This window comes from Eptesicus fuscus, chromosome 6 (genome assembly GCF_027574615.1).
Source record: "Eptesicus fuscus isolate TK198812 chromosome 6, DD_ASM_mEF_20220401, whole genome shotgun sequence".
NCBI lineage: Eukaryota > Metazoa > Chordata > Mammalia > Chiroptera > Vespertilionidae > Eptesicus > Eptesicus fuscus.
In genome coordinates, this window is record NC_072478.1 from 44,721,880 (window position 1) to 44,748,810 (window position 26,931).

At 40.7% G+C, this 26,931-nt stretch overlaps 1 long non-coding RNA gene across 1 annotated transcript in view; it reads right to left on the reverse strand.

Annotated features, from left to right (window-relative positions):
* The window catches only part of LOC129149319 (uncharacterized), a 77,337-nt gene that overhangs the window by 23,897 nt on the left and 26,509 nt on the right, over positions 1-26,931 (reverse strand). The window contains exon 2 of the long non-coding RNA XR_008556235.1: positions 10,111-10,217. This is a non-coding gene — a long non-coding RNA (uncharacterized LOC129149319). The remainder of the gene's footprint in view (positions 1-10,110; positions 10,218-26,931) is intronic.

A 26,931-nucleotide genomic window follows, 5' to 3' on the forward strand; every position in this document is an offset into this window, starting at 1 on the left:
CAATCTCTGTAAGTATGACTTCCTCATTGTCCAGAGTACTGTTTCTTCTGCTCAGTTCAGAGCAAGGAAAAATAAAAGCAAATACAAAGTGTCCTTATAAATAAATTAAAATGGAGAGAGAAAAATAATGATAAAAACTATGACTTGGCTTAAATCATGTACCTGGAAGTAAACAATTTATATAGTATTAATTCAAATTTTAAAAATTTCAATGACTGTAAATACGAATGGAAGGCACACTTTAAATAATACAAAGTCTTCTAGCATTAGAATTTCTTAAACAAATATTTTTTCACTTAGGAAAAAGTCTCTTTAATTATGTTTGAATTACAGTATATCTTCTAATACTAATACAAAATAAATGTTTTCTGGACAGTGAAATTTAAAAATGGGGCTGTTAAATTTAGTCAACATTTTTTACTCTAATAATTTAGTCATAGAAGATATCTGGAAAATTTATTTAGCCTGGCAAACAATTGGATTTAAACCCCCATTTCAATAAAACAAGGTGCAAGTAGTCATATACTTAATTGTGACTGGAATGCAAATGCCAATGATCAATTCTATTCAGTGTCAATAGGGTTGAAGAACCTGAACACGCTAGGGTAATGGTTTGACAAAAAGACTTTGATAAAACTCTGTACACCAAAGAAGCAATCTTCCTTTCTCTGACAACACACACACACACACACACACACACACACACACACACACACACGTTCAGTAACTAATAAAAATTTACCAACTCCCAGAGACAATTAACAAATATTCTCGTAGGTAGACAATAGCGAACCCTGTTCTTACATCTTGTATTTATTTATTGAAAGGTATTTTATTATATGTTTCTGAAATTTCCCTGGAGACTAACAATAACTAGCAATTAATTAATGATTTTCGTGTGCTAAGCAACATGCTACATGCTTTACATACATACTCTCAGTTAAGATTCACTAAAACTCTGTGAGTAATGTGCCATCATCATACTTATTTCAGAAATGAGAAAACAAGGCTAAAGGTTAATCTCCAAGTTCATGCAGACTCTAAGTGGTCTGGCAGAGATTCAAATTCTGATTCCATAAAGCGGTGATTACCCACTGTGCAAAGACCATAATTGGAAATGACACTGGATATAAATAGCTATAGATGTTAAAAATAAAGCATTTGTTAAATAGAACAATACTTAATTGCTTATTTAAAAATATGATTTCTCTAACAAATTAACTAGTTTTCAAAGTTCTACCTCTTGGGCCAGTTGATCAGACAGATTCTTTCTTCCATCACAGGGGCCAGGATTCTACAAAGAGTACACTGGTGAAAATTCTCTGCTTTTAGGTACCTAGAAATAATGTCTGGAATCCCTATTTTTCAGGAATAGTACTTAGGCATACAGACAACCTCATTGTTTCATTATCCATTCCTGGGTAATAAACAATTCCAAAACATAGGAGCTTAAAACAATACTACTACGTCTCATAGTACTATGAGCTGTCTGGCATCAGCTGGATGTTCTCACTTGGTGTCTCATATGGCTTCAGTCAGATGAAGGCTTGACTGGGCTGGTCATCCAAGATAGCTCACTCAGAGAGGGACCATGGCAGGCAGTTGGTGATGGCTGTTGGCTAGAGCTGTTGACTAGAATTCCTGTGTTGGTATGTGGTCTTTTGATGTAACTTGGCTTTTCAGTACAAGGAAGCTGGGTTTCTAGAGGTAGTGTCCCTGAGCTGAGTGTTCTAGTAAATCCAGTCAGAAGCTGCAAAGGATTCCCAGAACTCATCACTTCTGCCTTATTATACAGGCCGAGCAAAACAGTAAGGCCGGTAAAGAGTTAAGGGAGGGAAACTAGATTCTCCCTCTTGTTGGAACACTGTGATATGCATACAGAGTGAAAATTATGGTGTCCATATTTGGAGATTGAATGCTATACTTATAAATCAAATCTTTGTCAGACTACAGTCAATAATTTGAATTATGGTTGAAAGCCAATTGATTATGCAATGAAGCACTGGCATGGAAAGTTTGATTGAAAAGATATCATGTGATTTCTCCTTTAAAAAATTGGAGTTCAAGTTTAGAGAAGAAAATGAAAACAAAAAAAACTTGGTGATGTGTACCAAACCTTCTATCTATGGGCTTGAACATGAGACTTTATCAAGCAAGCTTTGTGGAATCAATTTGGATTTGCTTTTGCAATGGACCACCAGGAATAAGGTTGGCCTTTCTGGGCTTAACAATAGAAAACACATTGCTCACATGAAAAAAGATGAAATTCATTTGGTTATTGTATAAATGAATTACCATCATTTGAATTGTTTCCATTCCTAGGCATTGGTTTAGAAGGAGTGATTGCATTATTAATTTAATGAAATACCTAGAGTGATATTTCATTATTATTAAGTAGTTAAAGGAAGATTTTTAGTTGCTAGTTCCCTTAATTCAGACCTCATCCCTTATCTACTTCTCCTCACAGGTCCTGCAATACTGTATACCGTACATTCATGAAGCTAGAAAGCTGAACCTCTGAAAAGGAAGAGTTGGAAGGTAAAAGAATGTGTGCCATTCATTTCTGCCTAATGGACAGAAATAAGTGAGGAGGAGGATGAGAATATCTTAATTTCTAGAAAGATGAGAACTTGGAATTTCCAAGGATCGAGGTAAGAAGGTAGTTATTTAATAGGTAAGCAACATTTTAATAATTAAACAATAAATACTAAAACAACTCAATATCAATGACACAAAATATGGAGTTAAAGAAGCTTGAATAACCAAGAGAAATCAGTTTTATAGGAAGCTTCAGCTCATCAAAGCTCATTGACAGCTAAGGTGCAGGGTAGTAGAGTGAAGGCAGAATAGTGTAAATGAGAGAATAGGAGATGTGAAGTCAGATAGACATGGATTTAAATTCTAACCTTACTGCTTTTCTAGCTTTGTGACTTCTGGCAAGGCACCTAAGTAACACAACATTTAAATCTTCTATTGTAGCATTTTAAAAAATGTTATTCTCTTCCAAGTCCAGGAAGCACAGAGAACCCCAAACAAGAGGAATCCAAAGAGGACCACACCAAGACACATCATAATTAAAATGCCAAGGGCAAAAGACAAAGAGAGAATATTATAAGCAGCAAGAGAAAAACAGTTAATTACCCACTAGGGAGTACCCATATGACTGTCAGCTGATTTCTCAACAGAAACTCTGCAGGTCAGAAGGGAGTGGCAAGAAATATTCAAAGTGATGAATAGTAAGAAACTACAACCAAGATTACTCTACCCAGCAAAGCTATCATTTAGAATTGAAGGTCAGATAAAGAGCTTCACAGACAAGAAAAAGCTAAAGGAGTTCATCACAATCAAACCAGTATTATATGAAATGCTGAAGGATATTCTTTAAGAAGAGGAAGAAGAAGAAAAAGGTAGATAAAAAATTATGAACAACAAAATGACAACAAATACATATCTATCAACAAGTGAATCTAAAAATCAAATGAATAAAAAATCTGATGAACAGAATAAACTGGTGAATGTAATAGAGTCAGGGGCATGTAAATAGAGCAGACTGACAATTCTTGAGGGGTGGGGGAAGAGATTGGACAAAGATCTTATATGTATGCATGCAGTACCTATGGATGTGGACAGTAGGGTGGCGAGGGCTTAGGATGGGGTGGGAACTGGGTGGAGGGAAGATATGGGGGGAAGAGGGACATCTATAATAATCTGAATCAAGATTTAAAAAAATGCAGCACAGTGATAAAAAATGGTATTGAAGATAATACTTTAACATTGTGAGGAAGAATTCTGTCTGTCTAGTGGCTTAGCTCTCTATCAATTTGTTAGGGCTGCCTTAACAAAAATACCTGGGTTAAATAACTAAAATTCACTGTTTCAGTTTTGGATGTCATAACTCTGAAATCAAGGTGTCAGCAGGGTTGTTGTTGTTTGTTTGTTTGTTTTGTTTTTTCCTGAGGGCTGTGAGGAAGAATCTATTCAATGCTAGCTTCTAGTGGTTTGTTGACAATCACTGGCATTCTTTGGTTTATAAAAACACTAGAGGCCCAATGCACGAAATTCGTGCATGGAGGGGGTGTTGTCCCTCAGCCCAGCCTCTACCCTCTCCAATATGGAACCCCTTGAGGGATGTTCGACTGCCCGTTTAGGCAGTCGGACATCCCTTTCACAATCCAGGACTGCTGGCTCCCAACTGCTTGCCTGCCTGCCTTCCTGATTGTCCCTAACCGCTTCTGCCTGCCAGCCTGATCACCCCCTAACCACTCTGCTGCCAGCCTGTTTGCCCCCAACTTCCCTCCTCTGCCGGCCTGGTCACCCCTAACTGCCCTCTCCTGCAGGGTTGATCACCTCCAACTGCCCTCCCTTGCAGGCCTGGTCCCTCTCAACTGCCCTCCCTTGCAGGCCTGGTCCCTCTCAACTGCCCTCCCTTGCAGGCCTGGTCCTTCTCAACTGCCCTCCCTTGCAGGCCAGGTGCCTCCCAAATGCCCTCTCCTGCTGGCCATCTTATGGTGGCCATCTTGTGTCCACATGGGGGCAGGATCTTTGACCACATGGGGGTAGCTATATTGTGTGTTGCAGTGATGATCAATCTGCATATTACTCTTTTATTAGATAGGATAGAGGCATGGTACAGGGATGGGGGCCAGCTGGTTTGCTCTGAAGGGTGTCTCAGATCAGGTGGAGGTTCCCTTGGGGTGTGGGGCAACCTGAGCGAGGGGCCTGTGGTGGTTTGCAGGCTGGCCATGCACCCTGGCAACCCAAGCAGAGGCCCTGGTATCTGGAATTTATTTTCCTTCTACAATTGAAACTTTGTAGTCTGGAGCAGAGCCAAGCCTGGGGCTCCCTCCGAGGCCGGCAGCCATTTCTGTTGGGGTTATAATTGAAACTTTGTTGTCTTAAGCGGGTGGGCCCAGCCAGGGTGTGTGGAAACCTTTGCTTCCCCTGTTGCCGGCGGCAACCCTGGCCTGCTCTCTCAAGCTCCATTCTGCCGCCATTTCTGTTTGAATTTGCTTACCTTCTATAATTAAAACTTTGTAGCTTGAGTGGAGGCTTAGGCCTGGCAAGAGCAGGTGGAAAGCTTGGCTTCCTCTGTTACCTAGGAAACCTTGCTCTCTGTGGCTGTAGCCATCTTGGTTTGGATTAATTTGCATACTTGCTCTGATTGGATGGTGGGTGTGGCTTGTGGGCATGGCTTGTGGGTGTGTCGAAGGTATGGTCAATTTGCATATTTGTCTATTATTAGATAGGATTACTCTGATTCTTGCCTTATTTTCACATGGCATTTTCCTTATGAGTGTATCTGTCTGTGTCCAAATTCCCTGCATACTCTTTTAAGATTTTTAAAATGATTTTTAGAGAGAAAGGAAAGGAGAGAGGGAGAAGGAAAGAGAGAGAGAGAGAGAGCAAGAGCAGGAGCGACAGAGAGAAACATCAATTTGTTGATGCATTCTTTGGTTGCTTCTTGTGTGTGCCCTGATGGGAGATTGAAACCACAACCTTGGTTTTATTAGGACGATGCCCTAACCAACTGAACTACCTGGCTAGGGCCAAATTTCCCCTTCTTATAAGTCATATTGAATTAGGGCCCACATTAATGACCTCACCTTAACTTATTATCTCTGCAACTGTACTGTATTTCTAAATAAGGTCACATTCAGAGGTACTGGGTGGTGGTTAGGACTTAAATATATGAATTTGAGAGAATAAAATTAAATAACAGCAGGTAATATTAAAACATTTTGTTATTATGAAACTCAGTGGGCTAAAGAAGATATAAAATACAGATCTTTTTCTCTTAGATCATTTTCACATCTCAGAAAAACAGATGCTCCTTCAAAGGATCAGTATGGCAGAGGGATTTCTTTCCTAGCCCCTTAGGATGAAATCAGCAGCAGTACACAGCAATGGATCTTCATCTTTATTTCTTCCTTTGAGAAACATTTTGAATAACTAGAATTTGTGATGGTACTTGAATTCATACAACCTCATCAGTTATCTACTTCTCCTCATAGGAACTGGACTACTATATACATCCATGAAGCTAGCAACTTGAACCTCTAGAACAGCAATTTTCACCTGGTGTACTATGGCACACTCTGTACTGCAAGAGACATGCTGGTGAGCCACGAGAATTTTTAAAACATGCAATACCTATTTAAAATATGCATGACTATTTTAGCCAGAGGCATTGACTTCTTTTCCCTTAGATTATTTTAAAAAAATTAAAAAAAAAATGACAACAGCCAACACAATAGCCATCCTCTGTGAATGAATCAAAATCATACCTATTTTTTGTCAGGTCAGCAAAATATATATATATTTGGTATGCCATAGAATTTCAGTAATTAGTTTATGTGTGCCATGAGATGAGAAAGGGTGAAAATCACTGCTCTAAAAAGTGATAAGGAAGATTTGGAAAAGATAAGAATATCTGCAGCTAATGTCTTCTTGGTGGACAGAAATAACTGGGAAGGATGATTAGACTAAATTAACAATTCCTAGGTTAAAAAGGAGCTGAAATTTCCAGGACATAGGTAAGAAGGTATTTATTTAAGAAATTAACTTGCATCTATGGTTATCACACTAAACACTCAATAAACTTCTGCACTAAAAAGTTTTGAGACCACTGTTTACTTGCCTAAGTTCTCTTATGTTTTTTGTAAAACTCCGTGCTTCCTCTTTGGTGGCAGGTTGAATTTCAGTTATGTCCCTCAGCTCTTTCCCTAGTTGTACTCCTTTATACAATTCAGTGTTCCATATATTCAGCTCAGAGTTCTTTGGATGGTGGGAGTGACCTGATATGGTAATGTGTACCTTTAGTTGTATAAAATATATATCTTACACATTGTTTAGTATTTAGAGGCACATCTCTTAAGGGTTTAAGGTATACCACTGAACCCCTGGTACAGTATTGGTGGGAGAATGTGTAGGTCTCAGAAAGAAGATTATATATGCAAACACATGATACAGAATCCCAAATCTCCTCTCTCTCTCTCTCTCTCTCTCTCTCTCTCTCTCTCTCTCTCTCCTTCCCTTCCCTTCTCCTTCTCCCCTCCCTCTGTCCCTTCCTTATCATTCTTTTCTTTCATTTTTTATTGGAGAAATTAAAAAATGGCCCCATACTCTGTTGTGGAGCTGTGGTAGCACTTATAAATAGCCACTGGACATATTTTTAATTTATTCAGTTGATCAGTAGCAGTTCTCCTTCGTAAACACACCTGTGAAAGCCAACAAATGTGTGAGAGCGCTGTACTTTAGAAGGACAGCCAATCAGCAATAGCCTCACTGCAATAAACATGCCTCTGATGGCAACCAATCAACAAGTGTTGTCCCTGGATCCGGGTGAGGCCTCATGCACCTAGGCCCGGGTGAGGACACGTGCCCCTGGGTCTGGGGGAGGCCAAGCGTCCCTGGGTCCGGGTGAGACCATGTGTCCCTGGATCTAGGTGAGGCCACGTGCCCCTGGGTCTGAGAGAGGCCACGCACCCCTGGGTCCGGGCGAGACCATGTGTCCCTGGATCCGGGTGAGGCCTCGTACACCTAAGCCCGGGTGAGGCCATGTGCCCCTGGGTCTGGGAGAGGCCAAGCGTCCCTGGGTCCGGGCGAGACCATGTGTCCCTGGATCCGGGTGAGGCCTCATGCACCTACGCCCAGGTGAGGCCACGTGCCCCTGGGTCTGGGAGAGGCCAAGCGTCCCTGGGTCCGGGTGAGACCATGTGTCCCTGGATCCGGGTGAGGCCTCGTGCACCTACGCCCGGGTGAGGCCACATGCCCCTGGGTCTGGGAGAGGCCAAGTGTCCCTGGGTCCGGGTGAGACCATGTGTCCCTGGATCCGGGTGAGGCCTCATGCACCTAGGCCCAGGTGAGGCCACGTGCCCCTGGGGCTGGGAGAGGCCAAGCGTCCCTGGGTCCGGGTGAGACCATGTGTCCCTGGATCCGGGTGAGGCCACGTGCCCCTTAGTCCGGGTGAAGCCGTGCCCCTGGGTTCGCCGAGACCAAACCAGAGGGAGTCGGACCTCCATTACCACCATTTGTCCACCATCCAGAGCTGAGGGGTCAGTGCTGACATGTACAGATAAGGAACTGGTGGACATTGAAATTGGGTCTCAAAAGAACTGTTGGTCCAGAAAGAAACTCACTACAGACTGATCCATCTGCCTGTCAGCATAACTATTATTGCTCGTCTCACATTCAGTTCTCATAAGTATATATCTAGTGACATAAGATCTCGCTCATCTAGGGGAAATGATGAACAACATAGACTGAGGAACAAGAACAGAACCAGAAGCAAGGAGGCATCGATCGGACTATCGGGCCTCAGAGGGAGGATAGGGGAGGGTGGGGGGAGGGGGAGAGTTCAACCAAAGGACTTGTGTGCATGCATATGAGCCTATCCAACGGTTAAGTTCAACAGGGGTTTGGGGCATGCGTGGGGAGGGGGGGATGGGAATGGGGGGATGAGGACAAATATGTGACACCTTAATCAATAAAGAAATTAAAAAAAAAAAAAAAACAAGTGTTTCAACTGAGCAACCAGCTTCCACATAGGTTCTCAGCCCACTGAAACCTTTAAAATCTTAACCACTCTTGTGCTTAATGCTTCCCTAAAATCCTGTATGAAACCAACAGTCTGCTCAAAGTTGACTATACCTGAGCAGTCTATCTTCCTCTTAATATACTAATAAATTCTTTGTCATTTTTCAGCTATTAAGTAATGTTTTCATCATTTTTAACAAATTAAACAAATGAATATATTAATAACCTGTCAGTCAATAAATGGTAGTTAATAGAATTGTTGATATAATGCAAAGGATCAGCTTGTTAAGTTGGAATTAACATAAATCAAAGGTCTTACCTGATATTAGGACATAAGTAATTATGAGGTGCAGTTATAAAAGGGTGAGATTCTTTACTGTCAATATAGATTCTAGTTCCTGACTCTCCTTAAAGACATGTTCTGGCTTAGGTTAGCATGTGATGTCTCTAAGTAATGCACATGGCTACACTGTTTACACAGAAGAGAGCCTTTTCAGTCATGAGACATCTCCATTTTATACTCAGATAGTTACAGAGCGCACAGAACATTTTTCAGGAAACCATTATCCATAGACTCTAGGTTTGTTTACCATAAAATATTCTAGACAAATGAGCCTTCCAAAAAAAAAGGATCCTTCCTCTAGCAAATAAAATGTAGTTTGTGGCCATACCCTCCTATAATCCCGCTGACAATGGGAGAGATAGTTTGCAGACCTATAGTTTAATACTTTTTAAAAAAAACTATTAAAGAAAATATAATTTATATCTTAAAATAACAATTAAATAGTAACATGGATCATTTTTTTAAGAGAAGAGAGTTTTTTTGTTGTTGTTTATTGGTTTAGTTTTTTTAAGTGCTGTTATTAGAATTAGTATGTAGAGTGTTCCAAGATAAAAATGAAATTAGAGACTGAGGGGACACTGAGACATCCTCTAGCCCCCTGACTAAATTTAAACTAGAGCTAATTGGTAATATTACAGCTAAAATGACTTGAAACTTGACCTATATAATGAATATGACTCATGTTAAAATTAGTTTTTTTGACATATCCTTTATTTAAAAAGTCTGCTAATCTGACTTTTTAACCCTTAACCAAATTTACCATTGCCTGATCTCATGAGGGTGCCATAGCATGAATCACCTGGTAACAGTTACTCATATGTGTTTGAATTAGATCACCCAAGACCAGGGAAGAAAGAACAATGAATTCTCACATCTCAAATAGCAAATGTCATAAAGAAGTTTTCAAGATGGCTGTTAACAATTTCTTTTCTCTAACTACATGCTGCTTCTTACATTGTTAGGGGGGGTCTAAATCCCACTTGCTTTCATGAGTCTGGGATGGGGCTTCTGTGACCAGGTCCTATAAATCCTTATAGTTTCACCCTAGAGCCTCTCAGAACACTTGGTCTTGGGATGCTCCTTTGGGAAGCCCAGAAACATGCTATGAGATGTTCAAGTCACATGAATAGCCCATATGTAAGCAGGCCTTCCAGGTGACAGTCTGCATTAGTCTGCTCAGTCTATCATAACAAAATACCATATACTGGACAGCTTAAACAAAATAAACTTACTTGCTCACAGTTCTGGAAGCTGGAAGTCCACCTTCAGGGTGTTGGCACTGTCAGGTTCTGGTGAAGATCCACTTTCTGGCTTGTAAACGGCTGTATTCTCATGGTGTCTTCACATGGTAGAGAGAGAGAGAGAGAGAAAGCGTAAGCTCCCTAGTAAGAGTCCTATCAGACTATATGCTTGTCAGTGTCATTAGCATGGTTTCCAAGTGCTTTCTTCTTTCAATTACTTAACCTCTACTATCACCCCCACCATTACAACCACTATGCTCTTATTATTATTAACTGTAAAACTTAAGACAAAAAGGACAAAGACATGTAGAGAATTGCTTTAGCAAAAACCACATTGAAAATATAACCTATAGTGTTTTTTTACCTCAAAAAATGAATTTAGGAAAATTATATAAACTGGAAAAAGCTAATAGTGTTAGCCCTGTTTCTTAAACGGAATGTATCACCAACATTTTTTTAAAAAAAAGATAAATATCACCCTAAACAGTTTGGCTCAGTGGATAGCACGCCAACCTGTGGACTGAAGGGTCCCAGGTTTGATTCTGGTCAAGGGCATGTACCTTGGTTGTGGGCACATCCCCAGTGGGGGGTGTGCAGGAGGCAGCTGATCGATGTTTCTCTCTAATCAATGTTTCTAACTCTCTATCCCTCTTCCTTTCTCTCTGTAAAAAATCAATAAAAAATATTTTTAAAAAATAAATAACTTCTAGTAGGTGATATACATATATATATATATGTGACACAATCAATACTAAAAATACCATGAATGAAATTCTGGTTTTGGTCAAATCAGTTTTCTTCAGCAAGATAGAAAAATCTAAAGACAAGGCAATCAAGTGCATTATTGGCTGCTTGTCTTAGTTGTAGAAAAAGAAAAACACGCATTGCAAAGAATAAAAATTATTCAAAGAATCATGAAAAACAGGGACTGCCTAAAAGGGGAAAAAAATAAATTCAACTCATTGTTCCTTATACTTTACTTGGAGATTTTATACACTGTTAATTTATTCATTGAATTCCAGTTCTAAATGCTCTAGTGGAATCAAGACTGCTTTTCTCAAGGGGCAAGAAAAATGCCATAGGGTTTTCAAATCAGAATTCATGTTAATAAGTCTAAAAGCAAAGGCTTGTCTGCTGAAACAGAATGATTAACTCTGCATGCATTTCTGTCCCTCACCTTTTTTTTTTTTCTTTTTTCTTGGCATTAACACAAAATGTGTTTTGTTGACTCATGGTGTGCCATATTAGTTAAATTAAACATCAAACATCTGTCTAACGTTAAGATTCCAACATGAGTATGTTGGCAGTCTCAGTAAAACTTGAGCAGTTAAAGGCCCTCAATCAGTCAAAAGGATAGAGCTGCTGTAATGGCAAACTCAGCAAGCAATTACATCAAAGGATTTAAAATCTATTTCAGTAATGCCTTCTGGATAATGACATTGATCTCTGCACTCCCCTTGCAGATTTCCTGGTATTGCAAAGCAGGGTTCCGCATGGCTTCACATTTAGAAAAACACCACTTACCATTTCTTTTTAGGTAAACATAGTTCAGCTCTCGTGAATAGAACCACACAGCTCTTTCTGATATAGCATAATAGACTTTTATTCATAAAGCCAAAATTCATGCTTTGTACACAAGTCTTTCTTTGTTCTCTTCTGTCACACTAATTTTGCCACAGTGTATTTTGCCCTTTCTCTTTGTATTTCAGTCTTTAGTTTGCTTGGCTTTAGGAAATGGTATGCATAAATGAAATTATTGTGGATGAGAGTACCAGGTTAAAAAAATTTCATAAAGCTATTCTCTCCTTCTTTCTTTCCCCCCTCTCTTCCACACTCCCTCTCTTCCTTCCTTCTTCCTTTCTCCCCCAACCCTTTTACTTTTATTTTTTGCAGGATGTGTTATCGGGAGAGTGACTTATATGAACTATCTATAGATCATTTAAGAGTGCTTTAATGCTGGTTAGGTCTTTTTTTTTTTTTTTTTTTTGCAGTTGCTCTAGTGAAGGAATATGTTGATGCAAATTCATGATTAAATTCCAGTGCTTTAGAACTGCTTTCAATTTTAAAATAAGTAAAAACACAAATCAAATTCTATTAGACTACATATTTTGATGTCAGATAAATAGAAAACACATGTGCGCTAATTTATTATTTGTTGTTTATTTATTTGTTCTTTGACTCTAGAACCCACTGAATGCCAGAATTCCCAGTGTACCATTACACAATAGTGGAATAAACCTTGTATTCTTAAATTTCTTTATCTCATCTAAACATGCTAATGCTTTCCTTCTTAAACGTCTTGGCACCATATCCTATCAGTGGTCTACCCTATTTTTCTTGCTTTTACAGCCAGACAATTTGAGTGAATTCTCAAAAAGACTGTTTCCATTTTCCACCTCCAATTCATTTATCTACCTTGACCTCAGCTGCAAGGAGAAAGATGATTAAGGGTGGTTAATCACTCTTAATTAATCATCCTTAATCACCTGATGTCTTCCTAGCTCGAAGGGGGGAAATGAAATCCATATGTACTTTTTTTGAGTATACTGGGGCATTTTAGGGGTATGTGGATATTCAAATTTTTATTACTCTGTTACCCAGCATGTTAAGAACCAAGTCACCATCCCATCAGTTCAATGAAAGGAAGGAATGCTTAGATTCAACTGATGGGATTTCTGTTGGAAGGAATGGATGAGAAACTGGGGAGGGTAGGTAATGTGACCTTTTGTATACAGCTCTTTGGACTGATTCAGGGTACTGTTGTTGTTTCTACATCTGAATATTTAGTAGGAAACGAAGTGTTATATGCTTGTACTTCCCTGTCCCATAAGTGCCAAAATGAATTCTCCCAACTGGCAAGAACTGGCTATGGGAAAGTGCTAGTACCCTTGGGCTCTACAGTTCTAATGACACCTTTGAACTTCAAGTCTCTAAGCTGGATGAGTTTTCTAGTTGGAGCTTTGGGCAAAAGAAACCAACCTTCACCTGTTGATGCCTTTGGAGTTTTGAACTTGTTGCTTCCCAGACAAAAGTTTAGTTATTACCTTGTTTCTAGGCCTGGACAATAATCAGAATAAAAAGAATAGGTTAACTTGTCTTCCTCCCCAAAATATAGTAAGTTTAATTTTAGAATTAATCATAAAATATATTCAAATGATTAAGGAAATGCCTCCAGTAGATCATACAGCTCTCAGCTGACCATAGATATCTTCAAAATGAGGCTATCTTTGGTTACTCAGCGGATCTTCCCACAGTGATAACTGACTTGTTCTTTATGTGTACTCTGTGGGCTATTTCCCCTAAAATGGGTGTTATGCAGTTAAAAAGTGATATGCACATGTAAAATGAAAGGAATAAGCCCTGGCTGTTGTGGCTCAGTGACAGAGGATTGGCCCATGCACCAAAGGGTAGTGGGTTCTATTCCTGGTCAAGGGCATATACCTGGGTTGCAGGTTTGTTCCCCAGCATAGGTCAGGGTGAATGCAGGAGGCAACCAATCAATGTCTCTCTCTCACATTGATCTCTCTCTCTCTCTCTCTCTCTCTTCCCCCCCCTCCCTTCCACTCTCTCTAAAAATCAATGGAAAAAAATATCCTCAGGTGAGGACTAATAAACAAAGGAATAAAAAGTGCATATTTTGAGAAGAGAATAAAATCAGGTTAATAAATGAATAGATAAAACAAAATATCTGATTGGGAAACAGTAAAAATTTAAATAATATCTGCAAAGCTAGTATCTGTGAGGCTGGGGATAAGGAAATAGCATTTCAAGAACAAGGGAACATAACTAGAAATTGGTGTTGGTATAATCACAGGAAACACTGATTAAACATGGAATTATGAAGTTAATAGAGGCCCGGTGCACGAAATTCGTGCACGGAGGCGGGGCGTGTCCCTCAGCCCAGCCTGCACCCTCTACAATCTAGGACCCCTCGAGGGATGTCCAACTGCCCATTTAAGCCCAATCTGGATCGGGCCTAAACGGGCAGTTGAACATCCCTCTCACAATCCAGGACTGCTGGCTCCCAACTGATCACCTGCCTGCCTTCCTGATTGCCCCTAACTGCTTCTGCCTGCCAGCCTGATCACCCCCTAACCATTCCGCTGCCAGCCTGATTGATGCCTAACTGCTCCCCAGCCAGCCTGTTTGCCCCCAACTTCCCTCCTCTGCCGGCCTGGTCACCCCTAACTGCCCTCCCCTGAAGGGTTGATCGCCTCCAACTGCCCTCCCTTGCAGGCCTGGTGCCTCACAACTGCCCTTCTCTGCTGGCCATCTTGTGGTGGCCATCTTGTGTCCACATGGGGGAAGGATCTTTGACCACATGGGGGCAGCTATATTGTGTGTTGCAGTGATGGTCAATCTGCAAATTACTCTTTTATTAGATAGGATAGAGGCCTAGTGCATGGGTGGGTGCTGACTGGTTTGCCCTGAAGGGTGGGGGTTCCCTTGGGACATGGGGCGGCCTGAGCTAGGGGCCTGTGGTGGTTTGCAGGCTGGCCACGCCCCCTGGTGACCCAAGAGGAGGCCCTGGTATCTGGAATTTATTTACCTTCTACAATTGAAACTTTGTAGCCTGGAGCAAAGCCAAGCCTGCTGCTTGCTTCGAGGCCAGCAGCGATTTCTGTTGGAGTTGATTCACCTTCTATAATTGAAACTTTGTAGCCTTGAGTGGAGGCTTAGGCCTGCAACAGGAGGCATGGAAAGCTTGGCTTCTTTTGTTACCGCAGAAACCCAAGCCTCCCTCCTGCTTGCTCCGTGGCCAGCAGTGATTTCTGTTGGAGTTGATTTACCTTCTATAATTGAAACTGTAGCCTTGAGTGGAGGCTTAGGCCAGCAACAGGATGGCTTCTTTTGTTACTGCAGAAACCCAAGCCTCCCTCCCACTCTCAGTGGCTGTAGCCATCTTGGTTGGGTTTATTTGCATATTTGCTCCTGATTGGCTGGTGGGCATGGTTTGGCTGGTGGGTGTGGCTCAGGCGTAGCGAAGGTGTGGTCAATTTGCATATTACTCTGTTATTAGGTAGGATTAGTTTAGGGATACTAAAATATGTCCTGACCAGATGTAGGCATTGCTGATCATCTGAGAAAGGGCTGTCATTTTGATTATGAAATAGGTTGGATTCACTCATACATTGTGAAGACTGGAAGATACCATGTGCTATTATTTTGGATAGGGCATTGGTTCTTTGTAGTGGGACACAAAAGGGTTCTGCATGTTTTTGCAACATTATGACTTACGTTTTATATATGAACTATTTCTAGGTATAAGAATGTTTACCCAAGGAAACAATGTTTTGAGTGATCTTAGAAGTACTTGTCTTTGATTTGTGTAGTTTATTAGATAGGTGACTAGGTATCTTATTGAGTAGCATTTAGTTGATTTGTATTTAATATTCATTCTTAAAGCAATGACAGAAAAGTAAGCAAGGAAAACAGAGATTTATGGAAGGCAAGTACACTCTAACCTTAGGTTGGTATTTCTAGTAAATTCAGGATCACTGAAAATGAAATAGTCTGTTATTAAGAAAGCAAAAGGAATTAATTTTAAAATTGTGTTAAAATAAAATAACTTCCTTAACCTGAGTTTCAGCTCACTGCAGACTAGTGTAATGATGTCAAATATTGGTAACAGAAAACAAATAAATATCAAGCAAGCACAATCCCCCTCCTTTGTCCACCTTCTGACCTCTCAAAATAGGAATAATAGAACTCATCATTCACACTGCATATACAACTAAGAATTCATAGGAAAAGTATTTATACAAAAGGATTGTGGTAACTAAAATTAAACTCCCTAAAAGTTAGACTAGTTAATAGAATGCTAACTGCTGACACAGTTTCAATTAGTATATATTGTAGATTGCATAATGCTATTTCAAGCATGAACTATAAAAAATTAGCGAGCTGAAAATAATGAAAGCTCATTTGAATTATGGTAACATCACTATTTCCCATCTAATATTTATACCACATTTGCAGTTTTATACTCATCCTCATTACTGTTAAATGGCAGCAGCAAGAACAGAAACTAGCTTTGTTGTTTTCCTATAATATGTCTTCCCTATCAGAAAAATAAAGTTCAATTTCAGAATGAAATTAGAACTCCAATCTTTTATTGAAGATATAAATGCTTACACAAGAAGTTAATAATTTTGTGACGCTCAAAAGAATAGCAGTGGAATTTCATTCTATTATTTGTTTGAATTTTTCTTATAAGAACAAAGGAGTTAGGGATGATATTCCTAAATATAGTCATGCATGGCAAAATGACATTATGGTCAATGAAAGATCACATATACGATGGTGCTCCCATAAAATTATAATGGATCTGAAAAATTCCTATCTCCTAGTAGCCATCATAATGTCATAGCACAATGTGTTACGTTTTTGTGGTGATGCTTGTGTACAGTGTTTATAAAGTCTGCAGTAGTGTACAGTAATGTCCTAGGACAATGGTCGGCAAACTCATTAGTCAACAGAGCCAAATATCAACAGTACAATGATTGAAATTTCTTTTGAGTGCAGAAAACTGACTTCTGCGCATGGGCCACGAAGTTTCAATCGCACTGTATGTGCGCGCCTGCACGTGGTATTTTGTGGAAGAGCCACACTCAAGGGGCCAAAGAGCCTCATGTGGCTCGCGAGCTGCAGTTTGCTGACCACTGTCCTAGGGCTTCACATTTACTCACCACTCACTCACTGACTCACTCAGAGAAACTTTCAGTCCTGCAAACTCTATGTGTGGCAAAGTGTCCTATAAAGGTGTACCAATTTTTAATTTTTGATACCATATTTTGCTTACCTTTTCTATGTTTAGATATGTTTAATATTTTTAGTCCTCACCTGAGGCTACATTTTTATTATTTTTTTTTAGAGAGAGAGTGAGAGACAGAGAGAAACAGTGATGTGAGAGGACAACAATCTCCTCCCATATGCGCCCTGACCAGATATTGAACCTGCAACCTTTTGGTGGACAGTACAACACTCCAACCAACTGAGCCATCTTAACAGGCTGTTTAGATATGTTTTGATACACAAATACTTATCAACTGCCTACCATTTTCAGTAGGGTAATATGCTGTCTAGGTTTGTAGTCTAGGTGTGTAGTAGGCTATACCATCTAGGTCTGTGTAACTGCATTCTATGATGTTTGCACAATGAGGAAATTGCCTAAGGACTCATTTCTCAGAACGCATCCCCATTGTTAAGTGACTCATTATTATACAGAAAAGAGAAGTCATGCCACAAAAAGTCTATTAAGATTGTATTTCCTTTTGTTAATGGATATGGCCAGAAGAGAATATTTATATATACATTATTGGCTAAAATGAGATGCCAATTTTTTTTGTTTTGTTTTGAATGTTTGTATATTTTATCCTATTTCTTTAAGTAATAACCTTAAAAGATGCTATATATTTGACAATATACACTTATAAAGCTATAGAAAGCTATAGAATATGGATTGAATATATATGCTCTTATCAACAATCTATTTATTTTCTCTTGCTTTTGAAAATAATTTGCCCTGGAAGCTTTTTTTTTAAATTTATTATTCTATATAAACCTTTTTATTATTTTTGATCAACGGATTTTTTTCAATGGTATACCCATCAGAGTCTAGCTCTAGAACAATATGTAATATATGGCTGATGCTCAAAAATACAAAAATTTAAAAAGATAAAGTTATCACAGGACACCGATTGAGGCACCTAGATACACCTATTAAATCACATCATAGAATAATGCCCTCAAAGTCCGTCCACATTGTCACAAATGGAAAGGCAGCTGCCTCAGGGTTTCTGCCCTATACCAAGCTCTCCAGCCCAATCCGCAGGGGACCTTTTTAACTCTGCCAGTGTAAAAGCAGTTTTCTTGTTCACGCAGCTCCTCAAAGCCACCCTATCAGGCCGGTCTTAGTTCGTATATCCTATTAGAACTGAGATGTGGGACTCAGGTTCACTGACTTACCCCAGGCCCAGCAGCCAGTGTTCCCTGTCGCCTCACACAGGAGTTATGAAGGTGGTGATGATGGTGACCTGTGTCCACTGACGGAGAAGGCAACTCCCATGTCCAGCAGGCCCAGCTTTGAGCTGCTCTCTTAGGAACTACTGGGTCTGGGCTAGACATAAAGACCCAGGGATGCAAGGTCTCTTGTTCTCAGAGACTTGGTTGCAGGAGCCCCGAACACCTACCGAAAAGGTGGGAGCCTTGCAAGAGCACAGGAGGCTCTAAAAAGTTCTTCAAGGAATCCAAAAAGTTCTGCTGGAACCTCTTCTGCAAGGATATACTGAAAATTTTGTTTCACAGAAGCAGTGGAGATTAAATTCACCACCCCAGATGAAACCCCACAACTTCCCTTTGGAAGCCAAGTGCTTCTCAGTCCTTGCCCCTGGCGTGGCTCCGCCCCCATGGAGTGATGGGTGGGGCCTCCAGCCCAGATGGTCCTTCTTTGGCTCATTAGTGTTTTCAAAAGGGTGTGGAAGCCCACTGGATGCTAAGATGCTGGAAACAGAGTAGTAAAAGGATAGACATGGTCTGTGTTCTCAGGGAAGATAGGTAAGGCAAAAAGTGTGAAAACTGTGATGGAAGGTGTAAGTGTGGTAGGCGGTTAGACACCAGCAAGGATGACCAAAGCAGAAAACCCTGGGTGCCTAGCAGAGGACAAATGTAGGGTGGGACCTCACCCCCAGGGTGACCTTTCCCCCCCTTGCATATGACTGGTCATGCAGTTTGGACCCCTGACTTTTCTGCTCTAGAGATAATATCTGATCTTAGTTGTATTTCTGCTCCAGGCTCAGAAGAGCAACAAAACCAGCCACAGCTGACCTCAGGACCAGCTGCAATGAATAACGACCCCTGCCTAGTGCCAACCAATCATGAGTGGAAACCACACCCCGAAAGAACACACCAGAAAAACTGCTGAATAGTCCATTAAGATCTTCTCCAGGGACTTCCCCTAAAATCTCCACCCATAAAACTCTTTGAGGACCCATTACACTCTCCCTCCGGAAGCACGCTCATGCATTTGCCTTTCCCTTATCTCCCCACCCCCCAGGCATGTTACCACTAGCTCCCTCACTCCCAAGCTCCTAGGGCCCTTCCTTTACCTCTATAACTTGTTTCCTAAGCCCATTTCTTCTAGGAATTACTTTTTCTACTTCTATAATTTATCAAATAAATGCTCTTTTATAGTTTGAGTCTTGGTTCCGAATTTTTTTTCTAGCCAGAACCCAAGTACCAAGGCTGCTGAACCCAGGTCCAGTCCGACCCCCCCCCCCCCGTCTAACACCTGTTGCTGTTCCCACTACCTACAACATAAGGGCACATATTCCAGTCAGGGAGGAAAAGGAGGGGGAAGAGGAGATAGGTAAAGAGAGAGAGTGAGAGAGAGGAGGCTTTAGTTATAGAAGTTCATTTTCCTAATTAGTGGGATATACAGTGCTTAAAAAAAAATGCTTGGAAAGAGCCTTTGATATTCATTCCCTCATGGTTGCCTTTAGGGCATCCAGCACATCTGCTGAGTTCGTGCAGGGACAGACATTTAAGGAGGATAGAGAAGATCTGAAACAGTTTTGAGGAGGATGTGAGTGCTAGTATTGGCTAAGAAAACAATGATGTAAACCCCACAGTTACTCGCACTTAGTATGCATTCAATAAATATATGTGTAAACAAACATACCTGGAAATAATAAAGTAGTGACTACCTTTCAAACAGTATTGTAGTTAATCATTAGTTATAGACTCAGTAGTGGCCCAGTGCACAGACTCATGCACATTGAAAGGAAATGAATTAGAAGAAATGTTTTAATATTGCTATTTGCCCTTTCTCTCTAATAGAAGTGTCAGAGACGAAGGAAAATTAGTAAAACGTATATGAAAATAATATATAAATTGATTAATAAATAAACAACAACAACATGGTATAACAACAACAAAGACATGATATAAAAACAAAGACATGATATAAAAACAATAAAAACATGATATAAAGACAAAAAAACATGATATAAAACAACATTGATAAAAACAATGACTGATAAATTGATTAAACTTATTCCAATATCTCCCTGTACACCACATTAAGAGTAAAAACACTTTCAGAGTGCTTGACTAATTTCCCTTGTGATGAAGTATTTACAACTTTAATGTCACACACTCTCTGAACTCAAGAGAAAGCAACATATAACTGACCACGTCCGAAAACGGGTTCAGGTAGGAACATTCCTACTCTGTCTACAGTTTGTCCTTGTGATTGCAAATGCTGGCATCACAGGAACCTGTCTTCAAATTAACTTAAATGGGAGGCCAGTGTCAGACAGGGACAAATATCGCGCATGCACGAGTCAATGTTTATTTTTAAATTGCCAGTGTGTGTCCTGTGTACTGTCCGGTGCTAGTGACCCGATGCACAGATTCATGCACATTGAAAGGAAATTAATTACAAGGTCGCCAGCGGAGCGGGACTGGGCCAGACACACCTGGAGCCAACCTCCTGCGGTCTCTCCCCAGCCTGCTGCACCTGGTGCAGTGCGGCAGCTCAAAGGGCGTCTATGGAGTGAGCAGGGTTCCTCAGCCTGGACTGCAGGGATCAGGCTGAAACTGGCTCTCCAACATCCTTTGCGGCGTCCCGGAGTGCGAGAGGGCACTCTGCAAAGTTGCTGTCATACAGGGTGTGGAACACAAATGCAAGTGTGCAGTAAACCGGATTCAGGGCCGACAGTGCCTCAGCAACAACATAACCCTGCATTGAGCGTCTGCCCCTGGTGGTCAGTGCACATCATACCTTCTGGTCTGTCAGACGATTGTTTAGCCATATATATATATATTTGTATGATTTTATGCAATCAAGCTGAGCCACTTCAGTTGATGGCAGGTGTGGAAAAGGCAGAGAGTTGGGGTTTTGCTAGGCAGGAATGATGAAAGGAAAAGGGGTGGGGATATTTAGGGTGTTACTTAAGCAATGGATTATGATGTCTATTGTGGTAAAGGAGAATATGATAGCAAAATCTAGCTGGTAAAGGGATTAAGGGATTGGAGGGCCTGGCAAGGTTGAAGAATTGACATATGAAGGAGCTAGAAGTGTTAGAAGTAGAAGTCAGAGGATGGGATGTGATACTCTGTTATTCAGGAGGCAGGACTGCCCTCTGTGGCAAGGTCTAGGTTTTCACCATAGCCATACTGGAGTAAAGGTAAGGGAATCTGACCTGAGAAGACCTAGAAATTGAGAAGTCAGCTTATTGGATGGGCCATCAAAAGGAAGGCAGAAGTTTCTCAGATGTTTTCCCCTTATTTAATATCCTTGCCACGGTCTCTAGTCCACCACTCTAACTGCCTTCCAAGGTATCTACTTTCGGACTTGACAAAAAAGTTTCAGTGCCTAATGGGGGAGTAGTGTGGCTTTGAGCCCAGTCAAAAGTTGGGCTATTAGAAAGGGCTGTAGGACATCTGTTTTATTTTTGTTTTACTTTGTCACCTCTCATTCATCCACTTTCTATGAATTGTGCTTCTACTGCCCCCTGAAGACACTCTCCCCATTTTTCAGTCTCCTTTTATGTCCTTATGGAGTTGTCTACCCACACACCTCTATTCAGTCCTGGCCAAAATAAGGAGTCCACTCAACTGGCCACAATGACTATTTTAGGGACAGGCACATGATCCAATTGGTGCCACCTGCAAGGACTGTTGTGAGAAAGCACCACATTTTTCAGTGTACTTGAACCTGGCAGGATATAGCTTTCAATTTGCTACCAGTCATCCAGGCACCACCTGAAACCTGAGAATGAAGCCAGCACAGAAAAGAGAGAGCCAAAATACAGAAACAACGAAATCCTGATGATATCCATTGAAGCCCTGCATCAACATTGCTGCCTGCAGCTAACTCTGCTCCCAGACAGTCCAGTATGAGTCAGCAGTTTCCTTTATGATTGCTCACAGAGAGTGCTCACTGGTTCCACTGTCTCTGATGACCCACTAAACCTACATTAACTTTTCTGTACCTCAGAGGTATAAACAATACGTTATTTGAAGAGTAGTGAAGATGAAATGGGATAATAAATATAAAATCATAAATGTGTTCCACAGCACTAAGTAGCAGAAAAAGCATATTAAATTTTTCACTTAAAGTAAATCTGGCTCTCAGCCACCATTTCATAGGGTAAGAATGATTTAGTTATCACAGGAGCTCATTTTCCAATTTGGCAGGGTGTACAATGTTATCAGATACTTAGGAGAGAGTCTTTATGTTCAGTCCCTTATGGTTACCTGTAGGATGCTCATTGTCCAAGCCCACATGGTCCAATCAAAGGCAGATAACTCCAGTCTCTATGCCATGTATGGGCAATAACATCTTTTCTTGAAGACATTATGACTTTGGTATTTGATTTTGTTCTTTATAGCAAACACATTAGCCAAATCCGAAGTCCCACTGCTTCTACCCAATGGAGTGTCAATTATGAAACCCATCACAACACCCCATTTTTCAAGCCCTTGACAACACCACTACCCTGGGGGACGTCCCATTTTTCACCTGTTATCCACATCCCTCACCACTTTCTCTTCTTTCTCTCATAAACATGGATATAAATAGTCATCCGACACAAGAACCTGGGTAGGATTGTGAAAATGGTGTTTAGCAAGTTCAGTTGAGGCCAAGAAATACAAAAACTACTAATAATTACTGAGATCAGAAACTCAGAACTTTCTGGAGGGGAGAAGAAAGCAGAGTTATTCTTTTATCCTTCTGAGAGTAAACTCTTGCAAGGGTAGGACATGGTAATTAATAGCTTGACAAGTTATCCTGCTACAAAATTATGTGGCACAAAGTAAATACGTAGAATAGAAACCCCTAATCCAGCTATAGTCCAGTTATATTCTTGGAAGCATTGGCATGCCCCCTAATATTGCATGAATATCAGTCCCTTCCCAGGGTCCCAGAATAGAAGGAAGAAACAGACCCTTAGATGAGTAAGAGGAGTGTGAACACATCTCCATCAAGATCAAAAGGCAGCCCATTGAGCAAACCATGCCCTGAAGACAAAATCCTGCACACAGTCACCAATGTGGCTTAAAGGAAGGTGTTATGATTACTCTTCCAAAAATGGTATTGTCCTGCTGATAAAATCCCTGCAGACAATTCATGTTTAAAGATAAGTCTTGTGAAAAATTCTCCCACCAAATATTCTATAGTGCTCTGAGTACTGAGTAGTCTCAAGAAATGGAGCCTAGTTCAGATTTGGGGGTTGGGAGTTGGTCATTCATGATTTAGGTTTTGGAGTGTGGTTTTTATTGTTTTATCTTTATACTAGTGGCCCGGTGCATGAATTCATGCATATTGAAAGGAAATTAATTATTAGAAATATGTTAATATCGCTATTCACCCTTTCTCTATAATAGAAGTGTCAACCAAATTCATGATCGACAGTGACAGATGGAAACACATGCGTGCAATTGGCACCAGCGAGAGCTTTATATGTATCATATATGCGTGAGTCAACTTAGCCTTTTATAGATATAGAATAAATTTGCTTAATTAGACCTGCTTTCTGATTTAGCTAAACTTTTTCCAGCCCAGTGAAGCACCCCAATTTATCTCTCAGGTAATTGTCAGCAACACAGCAGTAAATATCAACACAAAGCAGATTATTATTATAGATCATGCAGGGAGAACAAAGGGTAAACTATTTAACTGCAGCAGTGTTTGACTATATTCTGCGCAGTGAGAAAACCTGAAGTAATTTTCAAGGCCCACCATTTCTTACTTCTTTTTAGTCAGGTCAAGTTTCTAAGTGTCCTAAATCTTCATTTTCTGGCTAATGGAAAGAAAATAGGATTCCACTGAGTCTCCTATCTACCTTCTCCAGGACTTCTGTGAGGATCAAATGACATGAGGCATGGGAAAAGGCTTCACAGACATTTGGTTACAGTGTGAAATGTTTCCACCTGGCTATAAAGCAAGTCGTGTTCCTGGGCTGAAGAAACTCCAAGGAGGCTAGTCACTATGAGACATCATGACCTGGATGGACACTTAGCATATTAGCCTTTTATATATATATATATAGATACTTCTTTTCTTTCCTCCTTCCCTTTCCTACCCTTTCCAATCTCTTTCCTTTCCTTTCCTTTCCTTTCCTTTCCTTTCCTTTCCTTTCCTTTCCTCTCCTCTCCTTCCTTCCTTCCTTCCTTCCTTCCTTCCTTCCTTCCTTCCTTCCTTCTTTCCTTCCTTCCTTCCTTTCTTCTTTTCCTTCTTCCTTACTTTATTTTTTAATGATAGTACTTTAAAACTAGAAAGTATTTAAAAAATATGTCACCCTAGTAGGTGCAAATGAAGAAACCAGCAAGATGGGTTTGGACATGAAGTTCCACTGTTAGCCTTTTTTTTATGACTTTGGCCACCTTTTAGAAGCCAAAGATGGCACTTAGTAAAAGCTTTAACTTAACCCTTACATTTTTAAAGATTAAGCTCCTGGGATACTATAAACCTATATTTCACACCCAGTAACGACAAAAGATATGGCATTCCAAATAAAAGACACCAAAATATTTGGAAAGAATAAATCTCTTTGGTTATGGGATAGGGAGACCATCCCATTTGGAGAATTAGCATCCCTAACCAGACTGGTCATTTTGTGTGAAAGAAAGTTGGCTCTAGAAAGGGATGGATAAACATTGTCTGGCTAATTAGAAGAGACTATGCCCAAGGAAAAAGCACAGAGCAGTGGTGAGACTGGCATGGGGTACCCGACATCTTTGGCCCTAGCTATTAGGTTTGGCTGTGGACATGGGATCCCTGGTAATGATGGAAGTGGGATGCCTCAGACACATTTTCCAATGATGTTTATCTTAATCCCTGAACCTCTTGGTCTTCTTGTACAACTCTAGCTCTCACAGTCAGTTTGATAGTTGCAGGATGTTGCACTGGCCATTTTGCCTTGCTCAAGATAGGAGGCAATGCTGTAGTCCAGAATTAACCATCTATGTGGTCTCCCTGGGCTGGAATTCCTTGTGTTGGCTTTCTTTTTATATAAGAATTTTACCCCAAAGCCTCATGTTCTATTATTGTTTCATCTTGTTTTATTTTTGTTGTTGTTGTTGCTTATTTAGTTATTTATAATGACCAAGGCAGTGATTATCAGTATCCCTACTGTCCATGAAGTTGTCTCTGGTTTCAATTGAGCCTGGTCTGTGTTCAGAAGCTATCAGTGACTTAGATTTTGCAGAATATCTTTCTGCTGTTTGTTTTTGTTTCTGGGAAAAAGTCATTGTAAAAAGAGCGTCATAATTTTTCACAAGTTTCTTTTTGGAGAAACCTGTTCCTCAGTGACAGGAACCAGGGTCTCTGCTAATCTCTTCATCTGATCATAAAGGCTCTTCTCTCTAGGGCAGTGGTTCTCAACCTTCCTAATGCCGCGACCCTTTAATACAGCTCCTCATGTTGTGGTGACCCCCAACCATAAAATTATTTTCGTTGCTACTTCATAACTGTAATTTTGGTCTTCGGCTCTACAGCAGCGGCTCTCAACCTGTGGGTCGCGACCCACAGGTTGAGAACCGCTAGCAGGGCCGCCTAAGACTATCAGAAAACACAGATATTTACATTATGATTCATTAACAGTAGCAAAATTAGTTATGAAGTAGCAACGAAAATAATTTTATGGTTGGGGGTCACCACAACATGAGGAACTGTATTAAAGGGTCGCAGCATTAGAAAGGTTGAGAACCACTGCCTAGGTGAAAGTCCCAATATCCTCCTCAATGCATGCCTTGGTTCCTCAAAGATCCTCATCAGCTGAGACTTACTTCTCTTCCTTGCTTTTCCCTGGATCTGAAGCTTAAGGAATCTAGGACGTAGTTGGCCTAGACCAGTGGTCGGCAAACTCATCAGTCAACAGAGCCAAATATCAATAGTACAACAATTGAAATTTCTTTTGAGAGCCACATTTTTTAAACTTAAACTTCTTCTAACGCCACTTCTTCAAAATAGACTCGTCCAGGCCGTGGTATTTTGTGGAAGAGCCACACTCAACAGGCCAAAGAGCCGCATGTGGCTCACGAGCCGCAGTTTGCCAACCACGGGTCTAGGCTATTGCCTCTGTCCTCCATGTGAACACACAGCACCTGGGGAGCTGCCATCACCCTACTCTGCACACTCTATGGATGGAACTGCAAGACTTTTAGGACAAGCTGACTGAGGGGAAGGGAACTCGGTGGTATAGCCCTAAAGTGGCCCCATGGCTTTCCCTAGCTAGCTCTTTAAAGCATGGTTGTTCAAATCATGGGCAACCAACATTCTTGTTATTGAAGAGTGTTTTTTGCTCATTAGAGCTTCTAGTCTGTTCAGATCCCCACTTGGCTTTTGGGAGTTCCCCAGTGCACTTGGTTCTCAGGATGTCTCTAGATTGTGATTTAGGCACAGGTCTCCTCAGCCTTGACTATCTACCAAGACTTTAGTCCTTGAAGGAATTCTGAATAACACCAAATTTCTTTTCCCCAAAGTGGAAACAGCATACATAATATGCTCTCTTTCTTTGGTAAGCTCTTCCTCTCAGGGCTCTCTTGCTATTCGGTTCTCTGCCTCTGGAGCATTGCTAATCTCTCTTGGTACACAAATCTCACTCATCCCTTGGCGCATTTTCTACCATTGCGTGCTGGAAGCCAGGTCTGAGCTGCTGACATTGGCCATTGATAGAGGCTCACTCTGCCAAGTTTTGTCCATGATGCTGAGAGTGAATGAATGAAGTTTCAGTCTGCTCCCTTTCCTGGTGTGGGGAATTTGGAAGCTGTTTGGGTTTGCTCTGAGTGCTGCAGAAAGATTGG